This window comes from Pinus tabuliformis, chromosome 7, assembly GCF_031772625.1.
Source record: "Pinus tabuliformis cultivar Carrire ecotype Pingquan chromosome 7, CPIR1, whole genome shotgun sequence".
NCBI classification, from domain to species: domain Eukaryota; kingdom Viridiplantae; phylum Streptophyta; class Pinopsida; order Pinales; family Pinaceae; genus Pinus; species Pinus tabuliformis.
The window spans coordinates 323,674,515-323,701,742 of record NC_142293.1 but is presented as its reverse complement, the minus strand read 5'-3'; the positions used below and the strand labels follow the sequence as shown (position 1 = coordinate 323,701,742).

Below are 27,228 nucleotides of genomic sequence, written 5' to 3'. Positions count from 1 at the left end.
TCTCTGGTCTATCCCTTGCCCATAGCATGAGAGGGACTATGGCCTCAGAGGTCCATAACAACAGTGAGATCCAGGCACAAGCTATCTGAGTGGCTGACTTGTCTCCTGAGGGTTCTGTCGATGATGTTGGATGACTGTGTGTGATATTTCGTCGATTCCACTTTCTTAAGGTTACCTAGGAGGTCGAATATGATCATAGTAGCCTCTCGTCTCATGTTTACCACGGTTGGCATGGTTACTTGGGTGGATGTGGGAGGAGGGTGTTACAGAGTGGTATCAGAGCATGGTTCAACTCTTGGACTGGATGGGTTGAATGTGTTAGTCATGCATGCATGTTAGTTGCATGTGTGTCTCTTACGCTTATATACTTGTTGCAATTTCTTGATGTTGGATTAGAGTTATAGTATGGTTATCATGGAGAATTTGATGTTGATTTCGTGAAGAGTATTTGGCATGAGTATGTGACTGACTGTATATGGTTATTTGTCACTCACATGTTGATTTTATGTCAACTACTTACATCCTTGTATGTTACATTACATTTTGAATATTTTGATTACATGTATCAATCTTGTAGGTTGATTGCAGGAACTAATCGATTATGTCGACTACATGTGTTTATGCCTATTTGTAGTTGGCTAGGCATTGCTTATGCATATTGTCGGTCGCATTTAGCAATGTGTATAATGGAGTAATGGTTGTTGTTATGCATGAGATCATAGCACACATTGTTGATATGGCCTTGCATTGAGAACTAGATCCTAACTAGAGTGATGATTATGTGTTGATACAATTACTTGTGAATGTCTATACATTGTTATGATTATGTTATACATGTATCAAGTTGATTTGGTGATCTTGTAGACAAGGTGTCCTCCCCAAGCTATACTAAGGTATGTTGGTTTATTGTGATTTGGTTTATCTGACATATTATGCATTGCAAGAAGAGAAAGATGAAATGGCTAGAAAGGTGGTAGATTATGTAGAATCTCCCTATGCATCATATGAGCAACATGGTGTGCGGCATACTTATGATTTGGCATATACATTGGGAAACTTGAAGGAAGAGATAAGGATTTGTAATACAGATAATGATTGGATCATACAGGCACAAGAGAAGTGAGAAGAGGTCAATGCTATACTTCTTCAGAGTTTTTCAGAACTGCAGCGACAAGGGCTGCTTCAGATCAGCCATGCACATGAGGATGGGACTAATGGAGCATATGGCAGTAGATCTCTTGGTAGACATAGGTCGGATAGATCTGACACAGTGAGAGATGCCAGGTTGTTGAACACTCCGGAAAGGAGAGATGACGAGTAGATGTATTATTATAGTTCAAGTTTTGATAGACATCATGATTGTCATTGCTATCATCCTTACAAGAGGAATGATCAAGGATACTTGCCATATTAATTCAAGAAAGAAAAACCACCTACTTTTGATGGAGATGTGAAGAAGCTGGAAGATGCAGAGGCTTGGATACTTGGGATGAACAAATTATTTGAGTTGCATGAGTACACAAATAACATGAAGGCTAGAATATTTATCTTTATCTTGAAAGGTAAATCAGACATATGGTGGGAAGATGTTAAGCGGGTTAGAGACATCAAGACAGATGACTTGATTTGGCGAGAATTCAAGAGGATTTTCAGGAAGAAGTACTTGTCGAAAAGGTACTATGACAGTAAGGCTAAATAATTCTATGAGCTAAAGATGGGATCATTGACAGATGAAGAGTACATGACTGATTTTCTATAACTATTAAGGTATGTATCGTATTTTACTGATGAGAAGGCTAAAGTTAAGAGATTTGTTAGTGGTTTTCCATTAGTATTTAGACATCGGATTGAGTATGATAAGCCTCATTCACTTGCGGAAGTTATTGGGAAAATGAAGCATTACTATGAGCAATCAAAGCGTAAGAATGAATCTCAGCATAGATGGAAGGGAAAAGACAAAGGTAGAGGTAAATGGCAGCCTAAGAGGACAAGGTCTCAACATGAAGATGGGAAAGAAAATGTGGCTCCGCAAAATAGATTTAATGCAGCTAAACAAGGACATGGGTTACAACAGCAGCAACATCAACATAGAGGTGAGGGCATTGGTTAGTTGGAATATTGGACATGTGGTGAGGAACACCTTAGGAGAGATTGTCCATAGCATTAGGGTGGAAGGCCCAAGATATACAATGCATAAGAGGCGCACACTGTTGGGGTTGTTGGCCAGAGTATTCCACGTATCTATGCAGTAGTGGACAACGGCAAGTAGAACACTAGGCATCTATCATTGAGATGGACGGTAAGCTCTGTGATCAAGTTTTTTCTATTTTGATTGACCCTGGATCTAATTATAGCTATGTTAGTCTTGGCTTGGTGGATAAGTGTGGTTTGAATAAGGAATTGCATGCAGAGTCTTGGTTAGTGAAGTTGGATACAGGTACAAAGAAGTGAGTTAAGCTTGCACATTTGATTTAAATGGTATGCCTACAACAACATATGTGAATGTGTTACCATTAGGATCATACAGTATGTTGTTGGGCATGGATTGGTTGTATCTACCTAGAACTAAGGTTGACTGCTATGACAACGCTATTGAGTGTGTTGATGACAATGGAGAACCAAGAGTCTTGCAAGGTAAGAAGAAATCCACATCAGTTAAGATGATGACAGCTATGCAAGCAAAGCGTAGCCATAGGAAAGGGTGCAAGCTATTTACAGTACACATTTCTAGCGATAAGGGTAAGGAGGTTGAGGATGCAGATGTGTTGAACAAGTACTCAGTTTTGTAGCAGTTTCAGGATGTATTTCCTAAAGATAGTACAAAGTTTCTACCTCACAAGGAGGTAGACTTTTCTATTGAGTTAGTGCCTGGGGCAGATCTAGCATTGAAAGCACCTTACAGGATGAGCACACCTGAGTTGGTTGAGTTAATGTTGCAGTTGAAGGAAATGTTGGACAAGGGATACATTAGGCCAAGTGTATCACCTTGGGGTGCACCGGTCTTGTTTGTGAGGAAGAAAGAGGAGTGCGAGGCTAGCTTTGAGCAACTTAAGTAGTTGTTGACACATGCGCCAGTACTATAGATTGCAGATCCGGACAAAGAGTTTGGGGTATGCACAGATGCTTTCAAGAGAGGGCTTGGCATAGTCCTTATGCAGGATTGACAGGTGGTATGTTATGAGTCCTGGAAACTTAACAAGCACGAACATAACTACCTGACACATGATCTTGAGTTAGCAACGATTATACATGCACTAAAGATGTGGAGGCATTATCTTCTTGGCTGGCGGTTTGTACTTATGAGTGATCACATTGGGCTGAGGTATTTGTTTGACTAGCCGAATCTGAACGCCAGACATGCTAGATGGTTGGCCACGATCATTGAGTTTGATTTCGAGATCAGGTACATCAAAGGTAAAGAGAACATGGTGGCAGATTCTCTCAGCAGATGGGTACATGTACATAACTTAGTTGTTGTGAGCTCCTATGGGACGAACTTAAAGGACATGATCTTACAGGCAGGTCAACAAGATGCCAGGTATATGGAGATTGTGCACATGTTGTGGCAGGGTGATAGTATAGGTACAGGTACAGGTCATGGTACATATATAGGTACAAGCACATGTAGTGGTACAGGTGGAGGTGCACAGAGCATGGACTATCATCTTACATCAAATGGATTGGTTAGGTTTTGAGACAGGATATATGTACTAGATATCAGTGAACTCAGGAAGGTGATTTTGAGGGAGTTTCATGCAAAACCATATTTAGGTCACCCGGGTTATCAGAAGACACTGAAAACAGTGAAGAGATATTACTATTGGCTGAATTTGAAGAGGGATGTAGTAGAGTTTGTGGCTAGATTCTTTGATTGTCAGTGAGTGAAGGCAGAGTGTAAACATCCAGGTGGACTGCTACAGCTGATTGCGATTCCAGAATGGAAATGGGAGGTCATTTCCATGGATTTCATTATAGGGTTTCCAAGGACAATGAAGCAGCATGATTCCATCATGGTCATTGTGGACAAGTTGACAAAGGTTGCATAATTCATTCTGGAGAAGTCGACGTACTCAGCTAGCGATGTGGCACAAGTATTCATCAAAGATGTGGTTAGACTACATGGCATTCCGTAGAAGATTATGTCAGAAAGGGATGCAAAGTTCACTTCCAAGTTTTGGAAGGAATTATTTGCAGGTTTGGGCATATAGTTGGCCTACAACACAACTTATCATCCGCAGACAAATGGATAGATAGAGAGGGTCAACAGTATATTGGAGGACATGTTGAGGATGTATGTGATGCATCAACAATGAAAGTGGGAAGAGTATCTCCCTTTGGTAGAGTTCACATATAATAATGGTTATCAGGAGTCATTGAGGATGGGTCCTTTTAAGGCATTGTACGGGCGGAGTTGTAACACTCCCATCAGTTGGAGTGACCTGGTTAGCAGAGTATTGATTGGACTAGATATGTTTGGAAGACATGGAACAAGAGATGCATATGATCAAGAAGAATCTAAAGGTAACACAGGATAGGCAGAAGATTTATGCAGATAGGAACAGGTTGTTCAAGGAGTTCCAATTTGTGGAACAAGTGTACTTACGCATCAAACTGAAGAAGAGCTCCTTATGGATTGGCTCATGTGACAAGTTGGCACCACGGTTTTGTGGACCCTTCGGTATCATTGAGAGGATTGGGCCAATAGCCTATCGAATTGCATTGCCTCTGACAGTGAAAGTCCACAATGTTTTCCATGTATCTTTTCTTAAGAAGTATGTTAAGGATGTTGATCATGTAATTGACTGGTCTATATTGCAGGTGGAACTAGATGGAGAATTCCAGTCGGAGCCTCGGTGTATATTATAGAAAAATGTGCGCATGCTCGGAACCGAGCAATCAAGTAAGTTAAAGTGCAATGGAAGAACACTGGGCCTGATGAACCTACATGGGAGATGGTGGATCATATGTAGGCCATGTATCCTTCCTTGGTTTATGGTTGAGGCAAAGCAACTTGCCATGGTGGTTTGGTATTTGCTTATGGTGGTTTGGTATTCACTTATGGTGGTTTGGTATTTGCTTATGGTGGTTTGGTATTCACTTATGGTGGTTTTGTATTTGCTTATGGTAGTTGGTATTTTCTTATGATGGTTTGGTGTATGATTTATGGTGGTTCGATATATGCTTTATGATGGTTTGATATATGCTTTATGATGGTTTGATATATGCTATATGATTTGTTGATATGTGCTTAGATATGATGACTAATATATGTTTGATATATGTTTTGGTATATGATTTGGCATATGTTTTAGTATCTATATTTATGGTGATGTTGCTATATGTATCCATGTGTATGGATGTAAATACCACAATGAGCTGTGATATAAAGCTTCACTATGCGATATGTTGTCATGATGTTTTCATTTTGAGCAGTTCTTTCATTGTAAATAATGCATCGAGATGTGTTATAAAGCTCCATGAGTAGTATGTCTTCTTTCAGCGGGTTGCTGAGGTATATGTGTGATTGAACACCGAGGACGGTATCCCCCAAGGGGGAGGGTTCTGTAACAACCCTAGTGAATTCCACGTAATAAAAGTTAAAAACAATAACCACGGATGAATGGGACACTTATTCCAAGCTGAATGTTGGACAAGACATCCTAGGGGGTGTTAATTTGGTTGTTTATGGATAAATAAATTGACAAAGGCAATGGCTAAGGCTTTGGAAATGCAAAATAGAAATTTTGGCACAATTATTTATGAAAATAATGGAAATTAGGAGAAAAAGGAGGTGAAAGGTCACGGGTTGCATGTGAGGAGGAAAATGAAGGAAACTAATGGAAAATGAAAAAAATAGAGGCCTCATTCATAAAAAGGCTTCTGAGGATCCATTGGTAACTTTTTTTCAGTTTAGCTTTGGAGCTCTTTCATTATTCTCTCTCTCTCTCTCATACTCTTGGATACTTAGAGTTTTCTTGGAGCACTTTGGCATTGGAGTAAGAAAGGAAAAGAAGGCAAGAGGAAGCAAAGATCAAGCAATGAAAGGCACGATCAATTAACTACAACAGGCTTCATTGCAGATATCAACTTGCATGTGTATTTTCCTTGCTAGATTTGGCATGCATGGGATTGCATGTGTTTCTTTTCTACCATGGCATGGGTTTTGCCAGGTGTGACAGTATTTTCAGCTTAGCCTTGCCATTTCCTGATAGCTTTGATGAGATGGGTTTTCTCACTCAATTTATGTGGCATGGACAGATTGGATTCGAAGCTGAGTGGGCTGGATCTCTGAATTGAAAAACACATGGTGTAGTGGTCCCTGAACCGGATTGAGGATGCACGAATCCACTGGCCTAGTAACCCCTGAATCAGACTGTGGGTTGCGGTAAAGCCAGATTGTGTGCCTCGGTGGGTTTAAGAATCCTTGCTGGTGAATGGCGGGATATACGGTAAAGCCAAGAGGTGGATTTTCTCTCTGTTGGGCGTAGTGATTCCAGGATGGAATACACGGTAAATCATGGAGAGTATGTCTCGGTGTAGGGCCTGGTGATCCCTGGATCGAACTGCGGATGCAGGTTAAACCCTGAGAGACTAGGAGGCACTCCTCATGGTGTAGGCGAAGAACTTCGGTGGCATCCACATTGATTGGTATTTTGATGTGTTCTATGAGTCCCACATTCATGCTTGGAATATGGCACGGGGGTGATTGGCTGAAGAGAGACTTAGCTCAACCAATCTATGGTAGGGTGGAACGTGGTAGTCCCATCTCCGGTTGGTTCATTTTATTCATTAATGAGAAATTCATTTCCTCGATTTTCATGTATAAATGTACTGATGTATATATGGATTTTGTTGGCTGATACATTTATTTTATTTTTGTTCATATTATGTTGGTTATATGCACATTTTATGACAATAGCTATGTATGGCTCTCAGCATGTTTTTACTTGTATTGAATGGATAATGTGTCTATGACATAATAGATGAATATGCAACAAATGATATGAGGGAACAATGGTTTATAGAAATTCTCAAATAAGTATGAGATCCCTACACTTAATTATGTTATTTACACCTATAGGTTACATGTCGATAATATGTTTGATGAAATTCCTGTCATGGCTAGTAGGGGTCTGGTTAAGGTCTTGTTGAGCTTAATGCTTTTGTGTCATTGTTTCCTTGTACTTTTCTTGATTTCAAGCTTTCATTCCATTATGGGTAGTGGCCTTAGCTCTAGGCCCGAAAAAGTGGTTTAAATCTAGGGGTCGCTGGCACAAAACTTGCAAGTTTGGTCCACAGTCACTGGCATGCAGGCCTATGAGGGCGACTTTAGGTCTCTGGTCGCTCCCTTGCCCATAATATGAGAGTGACTATGGCCTCAGAGGTCCATAACAACAGTGGGACCCAGGGACAAGCTGTCTGAGTGGTTGACTTGTCTCCTGAGGGTTTTGTTGATGATGTTAGATGATTGTGTGTGATGTTCCATCCATTCCACTTCCTTAAGTTTACCTAGGAGGTTGAATATGATCATAGTAGCCTCTCGTCTCATGTTTACCCCGATTGGCATGGATACTAGAGTGGATGTGGAAGGAGGGTGTTACAATAATAATGTAAGGGCATGACAACAGTAGTAGTGGGCTTCTTTAGGGCACAACAATAACAAAAGTGGGCTTCTATGGGGCACAAAAATAACAATATGGGGGCTACGTTAGTATCATAGGGACCTAAAACATATCTTGTGCATGTATAACTCTAGGAATTCATGTACATGGAATGAAAGCGTTCCATATGTTTAACATAACTACAATAGATCCCTCCCCAAATATATTAGCCATAATCCTTTTCAGGCATGCTTGGGGTTCCGACCATTGGCTCCAATTGATGTAGTTATTCCCATTGCATTTTCACCAACATATTCCTCCCACACTCAAGTTGAGGTGGATAAGGTAGCCAAAATTTTGAACAGATCCAACACCTCCAATAATAGGTCCATGACATCTAGTATAAATTCAATTCCAAGTACAAGTAGCGACATGACCAACACAAGGTCCCACATAAGTTTTAGGTTGTAGATAAGGCATGGTTACATTTATATAAAGAGCGCTTCATAGGCCCCCATAGGAAGCTCAAAACCACGTCGGTATGACCTTACACAATCATAAAGGTCGTGGATGAAAATACTTTTGAATTGAGCATCCCCTCTTTAATTGGCTTGCACCTAATATTTAGCGTGGAGCAGCCTTGACCATATTTTCCACCTTTGTTGGATGCCTCACAAACAATCGAGCAATTGCTCCCCACAAAAGTCAATATTGATTGCATTAAAAAAAGTAAAACATAATAAATCATGGACACTAAGACAACAAATAACTGACATCAACACATACAAATCTATTGAGTTGTCAAAGTAGGGAAACTTATTCACCAAGGTGTGTGGCACACCTGGAGCCAAATTCAACAGAAGTTTTTTCCATATGATAAGGGAAATTTACACAATGGAGACATTTCTTCCTAAGGGGGGAGGACCAATTTAGGTGGATATCAGTGACCACCCATCTCTTCCACTGTCTCAATGGTTTTTTGTCTTCTTGACAAAATTTCTATGATTTTTGGGTCCCAAAATTCTATGGACGATTTGAGGCACAATTGGATATTTTTTTTTCGCAATTTGAGGGGCCAGGGTTTGCCATTGGATTCCATAGTCCCATTCAAAACTTGTAGTCCTTGAATAGTTCTTTCTAACGATCTATCGTGCACCCGAGATAGATATTGTATGTAAAAGTTGTGCCCTTGGGAAGTTGATGTACCAACTAATCACCCCGAGCCCTACAAACATTTTGGTGTTTCATATTCTATGGTTAGGTTTTTGGACCTCCAAGGTTCTTTCTTTATGTGAAAAGGCCATTATTCGACCTCTTGTAATATCTTTTGGTGAATGCACGTAATCGCCATCTCTCTTTGTTCAGAGGCAGCTACCACCATTCTAGCCAATCTGCATTGCAATATTATGCTATTTCATTTATTAATAGAAGTTGGGTTTTCACCATATAAATTTAATCTATGCTATATTATATATGTGTTTTCAATTTACTTTCCTACATTTCATTTCATTCATTATACAACCCAAATCAACAATGTTTAGCTCCTCATCTTAGCATCTCCAAACTATTTTTCAATACTCAAAATAAAACACCAATGTTACAACACTTCAATTTGACTCATCATTTATTCATGGTTCCCCACTTTAGAGCCTACTTGTATTGAGTTGCTATACTTTGGAACATCAAAGATAGATAACGTTGAGTTAAGTTAAGCACTCAAGACAAAAGTGTTTCACACCTTTCTACACTCAAATCATGCATCGATCCAAGCAATTGATGGATCCACAAATGCTCACACACATTCATTATGATGTTATTCATTCCTTCTCCAAATGGTGTTAAAGGGATGAAACATCTACTTCTATAATCTCATGCTTGCTTTATGTATGCACAATAGAACCAAAGTAAATAAATATGGCACTTTTAGATATGAATTTAATAATAACCCCCATATCAAGATCCTCTTTTACTCTTCCCAATTTTTGTTGTCCATTTGATCCCTCTTGGGCGAGCTTACCTTGCCCTTATATCTACGATGGCTACACTATATTGAAACAAAAAGGGTAAAGATAGATCGTAGATCACTACTAATGTAGTTGAGCTCATGGTAATCCAAAACACACACACACACATACACACAATATCTATTTCGAATTAGAAGGGGATCTAAAATTAAACCCATGAAAGAAGACAAGTGAATCACCATGTTGGGTGTACCGTATGGGTATGTGGGGGTGTAATTACCACTAGAATAGGGATTTACAATAAAAACTGTTGAAAGAGAATTTATTTTAGCATATCTAAGGCTTAGCCTAAAGCAACACATAGATTATATATGAGATTACCCATAATGGACACCCCCTACAAGCCTTAATAAGGGGTGTGTGTCAATTCAAGATTGTGAAAGGAATTTCCCTTTAAAAAAACTTGATGTGATCACTTACATTTATGGCACTAGCCTATGGACCTAAATATTGTGACTTTTACTAGATGAGGTTGTAGTATGCCTATCACTATTGAGTTCAAGGAAATATAGTGAAAGCCTCGTATTACATTGTGTCATACTTGGACTCTATATTATTCATTCATTTATTTATCTTACAACCATGCATATTTGTGTGTCATACATTTGATTGGTTTTCACATATTTGAAATGGGGAGTAGTTTCCTTCCCATGTTAGTTTAGCACATAGAATCAATGACTAGATTATCATTAGGCTATGCATTTTGATTTAATTAAGTTAGTTAAATATCTATTTAAGATGAGTTTCCCATCATAAATAGTATTTATAGAGATATTTAATGCACAACATGTTTTTTGATGTAGATGTACATTTACAAAGGTTGAGTTTGACATTGGAATCCCTCTAGGGTCTTTGTTGTGCCCATACCTTGTAAGCTTGATTCTCCACAAGGATGCATGCTTATCTTAATGGGGACACAAATTTATATAATGAAATGTAAGCACCTCAAAAAACCTTGACTTCATTGGTGCATTACAGTTAAAATCCATTTTTACCATTATTAATAGGGTCTTGGATCAGTGATTAAGCAGGAGCGGTGATATCACCTCCATGAAGGTTTGGAGCTCCTAAAAAGACATGTTTTAGTACTTGTGGGTTGTCTCCTAGTGCAAGCAGGCCAAAACATGTGGTTTGGGCCAAGAACAAGTCTTGGGTGACTTTGGTATAATACATACCCCCAAATTCTCAGTTGAAGGATTCTTCATTGAATATTGTAACTAGAATACACTTCGTTGCACTTTAAATATACATTCCTATATAGAAAGACACATTCCTTTATACAAGACACTCTAGTGTCTCTAGTCAGTTTTTAGTGCAATTTTTGTTGGTCTTACCATGTATAAGCATCAACCTTATGATTGACCATGGATGAATTAGCCTATAATTATTTCTTATTTTACAAGTGAATCACTATATGACGACATGGTTGTCTTTATCCATTCCAACTCCTTCAAGTGCATGCAATACTTTTGAGATGTTTTGGTCACCAACTACAAATTTATTGGGCCATCCTCTTCATATATGTAGTTTTTTGTAATGTTCTAATTGGTCCACAATGTTTAGTTCCTAACTGTAGCATCTTCAAACTACATTCGCACTCAAATTACAATATCCATGCTATAATGTTTCAATTCAACTCTTCATTTGTTCAATGTTCCCCATTCTAGAGGCAAATGACATTGAGCTGCATATGCTTCGAAAACAGATATTTTTTTTTTGAGTCACATAATGTTGAACTAAGTTAGGTGATTGAGATAAAAGTGTTTCATACCCTTTGCACCCTTGAACTATGCATGAATCTATGCAAATAAATGGATCCACAATAAGTCTAAGTGCCATTTAGGAGAATTGGTGTGATCACCTATATTTGTGGCATTGAGCCATGGACCTAAATATTGTGACTTTGACTAAATGAGATTGTCGTATACATGTGACTATTAAGTTAAAGATAATTGAGTTAGAGTCTTATATTATATTGTACTATACTTGGATTATATAATATTTATCAAATATTATTACGACCACACATATTCGTGTGTCGTGCATATGACTGGTCTTCACATATTTGAATTAGTGCAGTCATTAGCCTTGTTGTGCTAGTTTAGTGCATAGTTGCGATAAGTAATTGAGGGTTAGGTTATGCATTTTGATTTATTGTTAAATATCTATAAACTGGGTCTTCCATGATATATATTAGTTCATAAAATATTCAATCTATACAATGTTTTTTGATGTATATCTATATTTACAAGCATTGAGTTTGAGATTTGATTCCCTCTAGGGTATTTGGTGTATCCATGTCTTGTAAGTTTGCTCCTCTACAAGGATGCATGCTTATCTTAACAAGACACCCATATGACTAGGTTGAATGGTGGACTCTCGCATTGGGAAGCATTTGTTAACAAGTATTGGGGCCTCACCTAGGTTCGAAACTTAATTTACCTACCTGACATGCTTATGGGCAATTGCATTAGGCTGAAGAGTATAGTGGCAGTGCCTCTTACTCGACCTTATTCCTCCTTGATGAAAGGCGACAAGACTTCTGATCCTCTTGCGAAAAGAAGCACCTCATTGAAAACCTCAACTTTGTTGGTGCATTATAGTTAAAAGAACCCCTTTTTTTAATCCGTTATAGTCTAACTATTTGACATTTTGACTATTTTGATCATAATCCAACGATATATTTTTTAGCGAAATTATGATTTTTCATTGTTTAAAATGCATTTTTGAATGCATATGTGGATTCAACTACCTTAAAAACCTTGGGGCACTCAACTTGTGTAGATTAAATAGGTCGAACTTATAATTCCAACAAATTTTTGTTGGATTTTGAGCAAAATCAACCATAAAATATTTCTAGAAAAGGGCTAAAACATCGAGGAGAGACTACTTTTTCCCCCTATCAATAGGGTCTTGGTTTTGTTGTTAAGTAGGGGTGATAATGTTACCTCCATAGAGGTTATACACCCCTAAAAGACATATTTTGACCCTTGAGAATTGTTTCCTCATGCAAGTGGACCATTTAAAGTGGTTCAAGCCAAGTACAAGTCTCGAAAAACTTTGGTAAACAATACTCAAAGTTTACAATTGTAAATAATTTATTTCACTAAAAATGATTTACACAACATTATTTATAATAGAGTTTAATTGTTCTAAGTTTTTGCCTTTGTTATCTAAAACTTATACAATTCTTGGTGAGATTGTAATTTTTTATTATTTGAATTTCATTTTTAAATCCAATAGATAGATTGAATATCCTGAGAGATTGTGAACAAATTGCTATCAAATTCTGAGTAAAATTCACTGAAAAAATATTAAAAAAAATCATAAAACAACTAAACTAATGGTCAATCAACCATTTCTAACCATTATCCACAAATGCTAGTTGACACAAACCATTTTTAGTTATTAAGAAAAAACCACCCCACTTGAATTAATGGCTAATGGTCCATAAAAGGATAAACTTTCAATCATACAATATCTTCTTTTTTTTGTCGTTCAAAAAACTTTCATTAGATTTTCAGGAAAGCATAGCTTACAAAAGCAGTCTCAACAATCCTCTTTTTCTCATTCCAACTAGAATTATTGAGATTAGGGACTGGAGGATACCATAGAAGACACTTTACAACTTTTATTTATGGGAGATATTGTAGGCATAACATACTAGGAGAAAACAAAAAAGAGACCAGAATTGACAACAACATACCAAGGAGGGTGATGGAGGGCGGGTGGGGGGGAATACAGGGAGAGCTGCGAAATAACCAACACGATCATGCATATGAAATCAATATGTTCCACTCGCACTTCCAAGCTGCGGAGGTGGTCATTCCTGCGATGATGGCTATGACAAAGGCTATCCAACTGTTCCTGAATTTCATTTTGGCTATATTGAATATCATTGAGATAAGCCACAATTTCGATGCGGTCTTTGTACCCCTGGTCCGTGACAATGTCTATGTTGATTTGGATATTTCGAACTTGCTTTGCAATGGACTCCATAGAAGCATAATCCATTATGTTATCTTGATAGTGAGTTGGAGAGAGAACTGCAGCATCCTCGGTTTCCCAATTGACCGAGTTGTTAGAGGACGAGTTATGGCTTGACACATGACGCCTTGCATGGAATTACTGACTGCCTCTATGGCAAGGTCAACCCTGTTGGCGGGGCATAATATGTTTGGTAGGAGGTGATAGACGATTGATAAGTAGGGTTGAGGGAAGTCCTTCATGAAACCCTGACCAAGACCAAGAAAATGATACCTCGAATGGGTACTAACCAGAATCCAAAACCCACAAACTTTGAAACAAGAAGGGAAAGAGTCAGCCCAGGCCCTAGACTGAAGAGCTGTCAGGGACATACAACACCCACTAATCAATTGACCCACTGAAACAAACGACACGACCCCAAGTGCCCAAAAAAAGTAATTCAGTAACACTGACCCTGAATGGGCACCCAAACAACCAACAACACTGACCAGAGACCGATGTAGCACCCCCACACGAATAGAAACCAGAGGTAACTTCCGCCCAGGAACTAACAACGAAGCAACCACAAATAAGCAATGATGGAGCCCTCCAACTATAATGACATACATAATAAATTATGAACACTGATACCTTACCCCACAAAACGAAGGTAAGATCCAGGAGCTTCAGCTTTTTTCTTAAAGGCTTGTAGCAGAATGTCCCGAAAATGGCATGGAGTCTACTCGATACCTTGTCCACAAGGGTACCCAGATCCCAGAGGCAGGTCAGAAGGTCGAATCCAACCCAAACCGAAACAAAAAGGGCTTCCACTTCGTTGCTCAACCAAGGCTGTGACCAAAGTGATCCTCCATGGAACTTGTCTCACGCACCTTCTAATCTCATTCTGATCCAAATTCATCGCCCAAACTTCCAAATTAGAGAAGAGCGCTCGCATACCCTAGAATTTAACTGTTGAATATGCTAGGGCAATCGTCACTCAAGTGGAGTGAATACAGGAATGACACATAAATGTTGTTTTAATGACCGTGTGAAAGAGGAGCGAACCCCAAAAACCTCTCATGTACTAGGTATGTACACGATTAATCACCCCATCGAGAAAATCATACCATATCTTTATCTAAAACCATAAATCTATTTCTTTACCTCCAATCAAAATAAAAATTTAGTCAAATAAAAATAATTCTAAAAGATACTCAAATATTATCTATATTAAATAATTTTAAAATAATAACATAATTATATGTTTAATGTAAAAAATATAATATCCTCTTTCACTATTTACTTTTTGCCCATGAAAATATAAGCACCATCCCCTCCCCACTCATGCGCACTCATACCTCATATTTTGTGGACCTTTCTCAAACTATTAGCCATTAAAGATTGTCTTAATGGTCATGCGACATTTCCTTTAATTGCGTTTTGTTCCCCAAGATTCTGGCTCATGGCTCAAGATTTACCTTTCTCAAACCATCAGCGGTTAAGGATTATATAGTGATGTGACATTTCCTTTAGTTGGGTTTTGTTCCACAAGATTCCTGGCTCAAAGATTTACCATTATATTGTCCACGTCATGGCATCTAAGCCACTTCCATGGGACTGCTAGTATACGGTGTAGCCACGTGGCAAACTTATTAACCGCTTGCATAGCGTGGTAAAGAATAGCGTGGCAAAAATATTTTTATGAAAATAGTTGATGGAGAAAAGAGACGTAGCCGAGCAGTGTGCTCGTTGATATTTATGGACTAGATGTTATCCTGGGTCTTTACGGTTTAGATGTTATCCTCGGCTTTACGAGCACAGCCAATATATCAAATTCGTACTAAATCTTCAACCTTCCATAGGGTTTAGACATTATTTGTTTGCGGTCATCCCTTCCGCTTTCCATCTCTTTGAATTTCAATTGTTTGATTTAGGCTCCCTGTTTACTGTAATTCATGGTCGTGTGATACAAATTAAGCTAGTTGATGTGATATGCGAGCGGGGACGTAATTTAGGGTGCAAAAGATCGAAGGACCCTCGAGTCTGTGAGGTAATTTCAATCTCAATTTCATGCCTGATCGGTTCTTATTTTTGAAATCCTTTCAATTTCTGCGTTTTTGGTGAGTAAAATTTCCGAAATTCAATTTTATGAAATATTGTGATCTTTTCAACTATTTTTCAGTGTATGTCTATGCCATATGATCATGCATAACCATGGACACACATTGTGAAATTAAGAAATATTATGATGAATCAGAAAGCATATGTGAAAATTTGAGACCACGTTCTTGTCTATGTATTTAATTTATTATGTTCAACGTCCATTTAAATCTCTGATTGACTGTAAATTGCCGAGATCAGTGTGTGAATTTGGCAATTGTAGGTGAAGAAACTTTCTACGAACCCTTGTTTGTTCCATAGAGCCTCTAGAGCCACTGTGCACGCACTATACTAATTAGAACAAACTTGTTTTCTTACAATTTTAAATTTAGTTACTTCTCCACAAGCTTTCTGAAAGACCTCAAAACACTAAGCACGCAAAAGCAGGAAGGAGTTTCAAGTAAGCACGCAAAAACTGGAAAGTTCGTTACAAATGGTGTTTAACAGAATAGTGTGAGAAAATTCAGCGTGAATGCCGAGTCGATCTGCAAACTAGATGCCACCCACGAAAGGCTGCATTGAGCTGTTTCATAACCGTAATTTTGAAGCGTGACCCAATGTATTGTATATACAGACCTCTTCGAAACACTATGGGGTTATGCAACCAGAAAAGAGAAAAATAGAGCAGCAAGGGAAATGCAAACAGTGCCAGAGGGTTTTGGGATTTAAACCACTCCCCCCGCCATGCATATCTGATCCTCAGAATGCATCACTGAGCTATGTCAAAAGTAATTCGACTGGCATGCACATATTAATTGACCCTACCACAAGGATATGGATATATATATATAGTATATACACCTTTGGAATATTCTGGTTCTAATTCTCAATACCAGGGTTGAAGCCATCACATCAAGGCTAACATATCATTTGTGGAAATTGAACTTGGAATTCCTCTCAACCGCTTGAATATACCCAATTGAAGGTGTTTATATATATATATATACCCCTTCAAATAATATAAAATGAAGGCACCACAAGAGAATGCACGCAATACATCTCCTAACTATGTCTAAAAGCTTCTGGAGTTCTATATGTTGACCTGCCTAAAGATACCAGAGGGAACTGCACGGAATATTTGACCTATATACCTTCAAATAATATAAAATGAAGGCACCACAAGAGAATGCACGCAATACATCTCTGAACTATGTCTAAAAGCCTCTGGAGTTTTATATGTTGATCTAATTAAAGATACCAGAGGGAACTGCACGGAATATATTGACCTCCATAGGTGACAGTAAGTGTTTGACAGGATTAATATCTGCATTTTTAGAAAACACAAGAGGGAGCAACAGAGACACCTCTGAACAAAGTTTTAATCTGTATTGAACACATGATACTGATAGCTTGCTAGTTGGATATAAGGCAAATCGGTTTATAATTATATAAAATGCAAGGTTTCTTCTGTTCACTACAGCTGGTGCTGGTACAGTGTGACTGGGATAAGTTATCGATATGGTTTCCATCTCAAATGGTGCATCCTGGCCATGCTCTATGCTGGTTAAGATTATGCATACAGGCCTTCCAGTTAATCCTAAAGAGAAGCTCTGAATTTAATCATCCATACAAGTATTGTTTCAGGCATGCAGTTATGTGATATGTCTCATGAGATTACTGATGTGATGGAGTTAACTGCGGATTCTGGATGTTGAATTTTAGGCAGCTACATGCAAGATTTATTTGAGATGAAATTTGTCTAGTTGGATTTTAGGTTGCTACCTATAATATTTTTCACCAAGAATTTCAGTTGTAAATTGAAAAAATCCTTTTTCTTCAAAAGCCAACTAGCAAAATGTTCATTGAATCCTCATTCAATAAGCATGAACGACATTATGCCTTGAAGAGGGCTTGAACCTCCATGCTCTTAAGCATGAAATTTTGAGTCTTGTGTGTCTATGGGATCTATACTGATTCTAGAGCTGTATGGCTGGAAGATCCCACAAGATTCCTATGTTAGTAGGTTTGCAGTGGACATGTATCTCCTTGGGTACTGGAACGATAGAAGGAAAAACGTTCTAGGATTTCAACAATTTTTATTACAGGAGCTTAATTATGCATTGCCTATAAGAGCATGCTTGAACGCTTGTTTTGAGCATGAATGATAATTGACGAGACCTAATCTTTAAATATTTTATGATTAATATATAACTTGTGCACAAGGTCCCTTGCCATGTATTTTAGCATCCTAGTTTGAAGAATATAATATATGAAATGAAGTTTATTTTAGGAGTTGAAGATGACCCATATTTCCAAAGCTTACAATGTATGTATAAAAGATGACCCATATTTCTCTTGTTGTCCTTTCTCTTTTGACATGTATTTTTTCTTTTTGAAAAATTGTAATTTTTATTCATAGCTGGATGGATATTTACATTCTTATGGTGCTCACTGCAGTCTACCCAATAAAACAGTCTCAGAAATATCTGCTGCTACTCAAAACTCAGGATTACCTGAGAAAAGACACATAATCTGTCTGAAAAAAATACGTCCTGATCAAAAAACTCCTACATATCTAAACTATTAGAGTGTTCTGTCCAGTTTCCTGAACTTTATACAAGTTATATGAAAAAGGATATATGCAGATTCCTCCAAGGAAAACTAAATCAATAGTAAAAGCCCTATAAAACTACAGTTTTGACTCCAGTGTTTCTTCCAGTTGTATAACTCCCACCACTTATTGTACCTACATTGATAGTCCACATGCAACCGTGTTCAATTCTTGATAAATGTGTTAAAGAAATGCTTTGAAAAGGACCAGAAATGTCTTTCAGATGATCTGCTAGAAGTCTTAAGAGTCACATTCTGAATCTGGCTAGCACATCTCATCCAATCGATTACAAGCAAAGAGTCTCCAGATACCTGCATTCTTTCTATCCCTTTATTGTTTGCCAATTTTAATAGACATCTTAAAGCTGAGAGCTCTGCTGAATTGTTAGTACTTGACCCCAGACTTGCTTGGAATTTAATAAAATGCTTGTCTGTGATGAATAATATTCCTTTGGCACTACAGAAATCATAAGGACCCCGTTTAGCCTCATTAAAGAAACCCCATGGATATGTTTTGCCTATTAACAGATAACCAATTTGCCTTGGCACTCTATCCTTCAGCATCTCTTTACATCTCTAATATATACCATAGACCTGTGAGCACACTTGAAATGTTGGCCCTTAGTTGTCATTAAATAAGCTATAATTACAGGAAAGCCAGATGCCCCATAATACTAAACTGCAATGCCTGAATGCTTTTAACTCCTTTCTAAATCATTTTCACAGACACTGCTGAATGGATGTATCAGTCGGGAGATTGGAGATACCAGTCAGCTTCTCAACATCCTTCCAAATTTGACCAGCACAAGGGCAGTGAATCATTAGATTGCCTATATCTTCCTTTACTTTCCCACACAAATAACATAGACTCCGGCCACTCTTACCCCTTTTTTGAATCATATACCATGGTGATACTCTTTTTAAGAGCCAACCATACTCTGGCCATTCTTACCCCTTTTTTAAATCATATCGCATGGTTATACCCTATTTTTAAGAGCCAACCATAAGAAAACCTTTCTTTTGGGTTGGCTTTAATTTATAGATTTTTATCCACCACCAGGGCTCTAGTTTTTGACCCCCTACAATTAATACTTTGCATCCAAGTCTAGCAGAATACATCCCTGATGCATTATCTTGTGCCCATGGGAATGAGGCAGTCTCATTCTATTTCTTATGTAGCCGTCCACTGATTCGACGTGTTCTTTATACTCTTCCCGGGATTCTTAATCCAGTCTATGAAAGATCCGGGGGGATATACTTCTGTTCGGCAGTTCTTTCCCAAAAACTGCCTTTAGTCAACAAATTCCATGAACTTTTTGCAGCAATTTTTTTTCCAAACAGATGTGTATGCTGTATAACCCACCCTACAATATCCTTTGGTTTAGTAATATCTAACCATTTAGCTAGATGAATTCCTTGTGTATCTTGCCTGCCTTCCCATAAGCAATTGTGTTACTTAACTAAACTTTCCAGGACTCCCTTATGAATGGAGGCAACTGAGTGTCAATATACGGGGATTGTTTCCAGAACAGACTTAACCAAGGTTAATCTTTCACCCCTTGAGAACCATCTATGATACCAATGCAATATTCTACCGTGAATCCTTTCAATTAGCCATCTCCAATATTTTTTACCATAACTATTCGGCTAAAGATTGAAAACCCAAATACTGTATACCTTCTTGGAAATCTATAATTCTGTAGGGAAACAGAGCGACTAATATTTGAATTTTTTCCTTCTCAATCTTCAGTAACTAAATGAAGATTTTTGTACATTTACCTCCATCCTAATGGCCACGCAGAAAGTATTTAGTATGTCCTTAACCTTTCTGGCTTACCTCAGTTCCATTTAAAAGTAACAGAATATCATCCACAAATAAAAGGTGGTTTAAGAGGATTGATCCTATTGGTATATCTTGTAAGTTTCCCCTCTTTTTGGCTTCCATGACAATTCTATTCACAGGCTTGAAGTATTTTGAAGTTGCCCCCTTTATTAGTAAAGAAAAATTCACAGATGACATACAAACCAATGTTGCGAGCATTGCAATCGGGATTAAATCGGTGAGGGGAAAAAATCGGAAAAATTGGGAAAAAATTGGTAAAAATCGGGAAAAAATCGGCAAATACAAAAATATTCAATTTTTTTAATATTTAAAGCATCTACAACATAAAATAAATGCATTGACACATAAATATGATAAAAGAACTAATATATAAGATGTGGAATATCATTTCTAATGCTACATCACACATAACAGTGAATCATGTCTTGACTCTTGAGTAGTAAGTCCTGAGTCCCAACTCAGCCTCAAAATATCAACAAAGAATATAATAATGTATCTCATATCATGAGTCATAATGTCATATACAATGAAATGAACCAAATAACTAATAAAACTGATTTCCTTTGCCTCTCTTGCGACAAAATGCAATAGCTTTCCCTCTATATGTGGATGGCGGTGGAGTTGGCAGTGGACTCCGCTGTGCTTTAGAAGTTGAAGAACTAGGAGCTACAAGAGGTAGACCATGTCCTCTACTGATGACAGGGGTAGCATGGGTAGGTGGTGTCACCTCCTCCTCCTGTTGCTTCTCCTCCTTTTCTTCTACCCCCTCCACTACTTCCTGCGCTAACCAATCAATGACAGAGTCCATGAGAGGCCTCTCGGCCTCAATTTTCCATGCGGCAGTGGTGTCAATCCCATCCAATGAGATGGGCTCCATATCAGGTCTCCTCTCAAGTTGCCTCAACCACAATCGAAGTTTGTAGTAGACGTAGACCATGTCATTAAGTCGCTGGGACTCTAACTTGTACAAGGGTCATAAAATAATAATCATAAAAAAATATTATTTAATCATTTCGAAAAATTAATTGGAAATTGGAATATTTTAAGTTTTAACCTGTTGTGCTTCTTGGTGTATATTTTTTTAAATACACTCCAGTTGCACTCGCATCTTGAGGAGCTACATGTTTGGCTGAGCACTCGAATGGAAAGGCTTCGTAGATTGGGTACTCTGCCACCATAGCTTCTGCACCATACATCTATAACAAAATTACAAATAAGATAAACATAAGAAGAAAATGAAATTTGAAAGTTGAAGCAAAGTATGAAGTTATGAACTTGAAGAAACAATGAAATTTGAAACAAACTAGAAAATACCTGGCATTTTAGTCTTGCTATCAACCACAACCATGTCAAACCTAAATGTGCCACTTGCCATCCTGTATATCTCCATTTCTTTGGAGATTTATGCACATTCTGTTGGAGATAGCACCATCCTTTGAACACAAGTGAAGAATCCATCCATGACCTCAACATCAAATAAGAACCCACAGGGGTAAGCAAATGCGGGGTTTAGGTAGATCCCTGCAGCATGAATGGGACGATGGAGTGTGTTGTTCCATCATTCAATCACTTCCCATAGGAGGAGTTGTTTCTGAAACCCCTCATCTCCCTTATCATCATAGTAGGTCCGAATGGATTCTTTGGCCATGTCCATGGCCTCATACAAGTAGCCCATTGTGGGCTTGTCACCATCAACTAATCGAAGAATTTTTACGAAAGGTTTAGTAATACTGCACACCTCCTGCACTCCCGCCCAGAAACTTTCCTGGTATGAAACTAATTTGCATATGGCATCTCCCTCTGGTTTGCAACTAAATGCCAAAGCATGCTACTGATATGAAAGAAACATTCTCTTCACATCCCACATAGAATTCAAGAGAAATTGAAGAGATATGAAACTGGTGGCAAACTGTGTAATGGCAAGGCACACTAACTCCTTGTTATTGGTGAATGTTCTCATCAAATGAAGCATAGATGCATGATTATATATAAATTTTGTAATGCTTTTTGACGTGTCAACAATATCTTTGACAAAAGGAATTTTTCCTATGTCCTCCAACATCAAATCAATGTAATGTGCAACACAAGGTGTCTAAAATAAAGTAGGATGCCTCTCCATAAGCATCTTGTCGTCAACAACATAATTTGTAGCATTCTCTGTTATGACTTGGACAACATGTTATGGACCCACCTCCAAAATAAACACATCCGACAAATTACATAATAATCGTGCATCTTTGATATGTGTAGATGCATCAACAGATTTCATAAACATTGTCCCCTTGGGACAATTAACCAAGAAGTTTATAAGGCTTCTACCCTTTTGATCGGTCCAACCATCTGACATCACAATGCATCCTGTGTGTGCCCATGATGCCCTAAACTCCTCCAATCTCTTGGTGCAGTCAACCTTTTCATTTTGAAGAATGCGGCCTCTAAAGTCATCATAAGAAGGGACTTTGTACCCTGGGCCAACAATTGCAATAGCATTAGTAGCAGGCTGGAAAAATGGATTATTCCTTGCAACGTTGAAAGGAATATCACTCCAAAGAAGAAACTTGCCCAACAACTTGTCATAATAACCATCCCTAATCATATAGTGAAGAATCTCCCGTGATATACCAATGGATTCATGTATTTGCCTGCCTTTGTGGAAACAAAACTATTTTGTTGATATCGTCCCTGACAACACACCTTTGAACCTTACTGTTAACACTTTCGCTATTATTTTGTAGATACAGTTGTAGAGTGAGATGGACTTGAAGTGATCAAACAATCCATTCTTTCTTTCTTTCTTTTGAATGAGTGCTATGAATGTTGTATTAAAGCACCTTGGCATTCTTCACCTTTAACAAATTTTCCTTGATCAACTCATAAAAACCAAGAAAAAATTAAATAGTCCATCCATCGGGGCTTGGGATTTTGTCTTTTTTTGAAAGCAGGCAGGGTAGTCCTTAGCTCCTTCTTATAAATTTCCTGTAAGAGCTCCTCAGTTTGTTCTCTCACACAGTTAGGCTCTTTGTAAATATATTGAGAATGCCTAACCCTTACTCTAGCTATCTTCCCATGACTTCTTATTCAGCTCCCTTCCTCATCCTTCATGTCTCATATGGTGTATTGCCTTTTCCTATAATCTAAGAAATGAGAAAAAACTGGTGTTCTCATCACCATTTTCTAGTTAGACTTCTCTAATCTTCAATTTCCATTCAATTCTTCTATTTGACAACAACCTCCTTACTTTGCATTTCAGATCATTCAATTCATTTTTTCTTTGTTGAGGACACCCAAAATATATTCCAATGCATCCTTTTGAGTTCTTTCTCAACATCTTGTAAAGCTTTGCCCCTAGATTTATGTCTTTTAGCTGCCTGGTCCATCATAATGTCCCCTCGACTCACTTTTAACCAGAATTTGAAACTCACCCTCCTCCATCTAGCTAGAATTGAATTTAAAAGGGGAGGGTGGTTAATCATTTCTTGATTCAACTGAATAGATATTAGACAATGGTTATAGATTCCACCCTTGCCCACCCATAATCTAGATTTATTTATCTTCACTTTTCGCTATTGAGATATGCAAATTTTGCCCAACCACATCGAAACATTGTCATTTATAAGTGTTATTTGTCCATGTTGTAATGATATTGACTCGTTCAACATTAGTGAAACCTGCCCGCTCAAAATTGTATTTGAAAAAATCCCCTAATCTGTCAATTCTTGCTAATGAACCTTGTAGTTCTGACCTATTCCAAGTGAAGTTTAGGTCTCCCCCCATAACTTTAGTCTTATTTTGGTACATTAGGAGCAAAATATCTTTACCAATACCTTTTTTTGTCATCATATGGCCCATAAACGTTAGGACACTTTCATTAATACCCAAAGCCTTGATTTTAAAATTGGTACTTCATCTTGAAGACTTGAATGAATTGAAAAAGCATTTGTCATAGTCACACTTGAACTTAAACTAGTGACAACACCACCTAGCAAGTCAATCAACATCTAAAATTTGGAAATTCCTAATTTTATAGACATGGTTTCAACAACCCTTTAGTCTTATTCCTAAACCCCATGGATTCTTGAATAATGATAATGATTGGCTTCTCGAATCCCAAACTCTACTAGCTTAAACAAGGCCAACTTCTAAGGGGCATTGCCAATCCTTTAATGTTCAAAGGCATCACAATCATTTTCAACTTTTTTTAAGGGTTTGGCTATCTCTAAGTACCCCTATGATTTGTCTTTGCCATGAAGAGAATCTCCCCATGCATTTTGATGTGCAATATGGATATTTGATTTTCTTCCTACATAATGGTGCTCTTAAACCCTAACTTTGTTAAATCCCAAATCCTGTAAAACCTTTTCCCCTTGGTACCTCTTCTCTCGTCCTTGGTCTCAAATAATCGGTTTGATGGCTTTTAAGAACCTTCTAAATTTTCTGAATCTTCGAGGGAGGTTCTTTGGACTCAAGATTGGACAATGCTTCCAAATCTTCTTTCCCACGAAGTCCCATAAACTAGATTTTGTCCACATGGTAAAATTTCTCTTTTTGGTGTTCCAGAAGGATTTATGGTTTTGTTTGTAAGGTTTTGCGCAAAAGACCCAAAACCAAAACCATTTTTATTAATATTCTGAGTGAACTGGCTAGAAGTGCATACCTTTTGCTCCTCCTAAAGCCTTAAGAGGAATCTGTACAGGTACCTCAGGCTCCTCTATGTAAACTTTTCTAGCTTAGGTGACTGTTGTCTTGATGTTCTCTCATTAAATAACTCAAAATATAAGTTATTTAACATTAAAATAAACTTTAGGGATTTAACCTTCTAATAAGCTTTTCATTCCTTTGGTCAAAGCTTACATGATGACCTTTGCAGCCTATTTGAACCAACCACTGCATGGTCAATAACATCACCTCAAACAATTGTGTACAACTTGTGTAAAAGAGGTTACAACTACAATATGGTTTCTTTGCTTTTGCGATTCCTAGATAGAAAATCATTCTGTCTATCTTCTCAACACTGAAGCACACTCCAACAATCTACAAAAGATTGTATCCAACCAAAGTTGAGGGTGTATTACTTATGCATAATGGCATGATAGCTACAATAGTGGTATGACCTATATGCCTTGTTGTATTTGTTGGTCATGTTGACACAAAATCTAGCAGGCCTTGGAGAGGGGTACCCTACAAGACCATAACTAGACCAAGTGACAATAATGGGGTAATAGCCCACTATCACCATAGCCAAAACTCCTTGCTCTTTATGGACTTTCACTAATGGAAGGAGTCCCAGTACGTGTCACCTATGATGGATATTCTAAGAATAAGGGTATTTGGACGACCAAGAGGCTTCTAAGGGAAAGACTTGACTTAAGTACGAAGCCCCAATCAATGAATGAAGGCAATTCACTTTCCTTAGAGGCGCCAATTTTGTACAACACAAGACCTAGGGCTTGATTGATAGGTTGATGGTTGGAACTTGGGATATCCCAAGGTCAAGATGCAAAGAAAGGGTTTCCTATGATGTATTTTAACAAGGATAAGTCACATGAAACCCTCCATAAGCCCCCAAGTTGAAGCTAAACCAAAACTAGGGTTTACCCTAGGGAAAGAAACTAAGGCACGAAAAATTATGGACAAAATTGAAGTGAATTCCTACCAAAAAGGAATGATTTTGTGGCAACCATGCACTCTTGGTATTTAGAATTTTCAAATTCCAAAATTCCTCTTCCCAAGCTATTCGTTCCAAGTCTTGGTTGGCCACTTGGCCTTAAGAGGGCCGAAATAGGCAAGAGTGAGAGAAGGGGAAAATTTATGTATAAAAGTTTGTTTGATAACCAAAGGATGGCTAGTGCCTATTCCTAGGGTGGATGGAGTCCATGGATGTTTAAGGTTGGCTAATCTTTGCAAAGGAGTAAGGATATTTTGATGCCTTGGTATCAAAGTCTAACTATTATCTTTGTGAGGCACCAAAGGCTCTTGCGAGAGCTAAAACATGAGTTCCGAAGGGGAATACCATTCACATGTTATATAATGAGTAATGCATGCTAATGATATCTAGCTTCTATATAATTAATTTTTAACAAATTAGGGCACAATAGAAAAACCTTAGACCACCAATATATTCTATGCATTAGACATAAAGGAAAGTTGATCAAATACAAGGCAAGTTGATCAAATACAAGGCTTACTTACAAGATAACATGCATGAAATAATCCATCAGTGGTTCAAGATAACTTCTCCAAGGACGGAAATAACTCCAATACAAATTTCATTCCATAGGTCACATTTCTCCCACTAGTAAAGAAGGCTGAAATTCTCCTAAGAGAGGTCGGAATCTCCAAGTGATGATGATGAGAATGAAAATATTCCTCTCCTCTATTTATATGAGGAGAATAAAGTTTTAATTTTTCCTAGAAGCCCCTAAAGACAAGTAAAATCATAATAGAACCTTGGGTTACAAGCCAACCCAACTAGCTTAGACAATAAATCAAGTAAGATCCCACATGTGTGAATTGTAGGACATCATAAAGCTAATGTCATCAAGGAAATGAGCTCCAATAGGCATGCATTAAGGCTGTTGAGTGCTAAACAAGGTGTAGAAAGCTTGAGGGTTGGCCCTCAACCCTTTGTCAATATTCCTTTGTGGACCCCAAAATCCAACTTGGGGCAACAAAGGTGTTCTCATGGGTTTCCAAATGGTCATAGTGTAAGTATCTGCTCCAACTTTGAGAGCTTCCAAGGTGTTCCTAGCCCTCCCATGTCTTAAGGGGTGAGACCATCCTCATCTGGGCTTTGGGTCAATTGGCACCCCTCGTAAAGTGATAAGGTCGGCCTGGGGCCATGCTGAGTTTAGGTGCATCATCCCAAAAGTCATCAAATGTAGGGCAAAGTGCCAGAACATTTTGGGTGTTGGAGGTGTCCAAGGGTGTCTGTGATGCTTTTTTGTTGCTTGGAGTCCCATGGCTTTCAACGCTTCACCTGTGGGTGTCAATATACTTCTCAAATGGATTGGATACTTGTGGGTAAGGTGCCCAAAGCCTAGGCTACAGAACCACCTGGCAATTACAACATAAAGTCTAGTGAAAA

At 38.1% G+C, this 27,228-nt stretch overlaps 1 protein-coding gene across 5 annotated transcripts in view; it reads left to right on the top strand.

Annotated features, from left to right (window-relative positions):
* The first annotated feature begins 15,331 nt into the window (after window positions 1-15,331).
* The window catches only part of LOC149247234 (histone-lysine N-methyltransferase CLF-like), a 180,653-nt gene continuing 168,756 nt past the window's right edge, over window positions 15,332-27,228 (top strand). For 2 of the 5 annotated variants that reach the window (XM_089458158.1, XM_089458159.1), the window contains exon 1: window positions 15,336-15,641. The gene's annotated coding sequence lies outside the window, so the exon portion shown is untranslated. Of the gene's footprint in view, window positions 15,642-27,228 lie in introns of all 5 variants that reach the window. The other 3 variants (XM_089458157.1, XM_089458156.1, XM_089458160.1) reach the window with 3 other exon arrangements.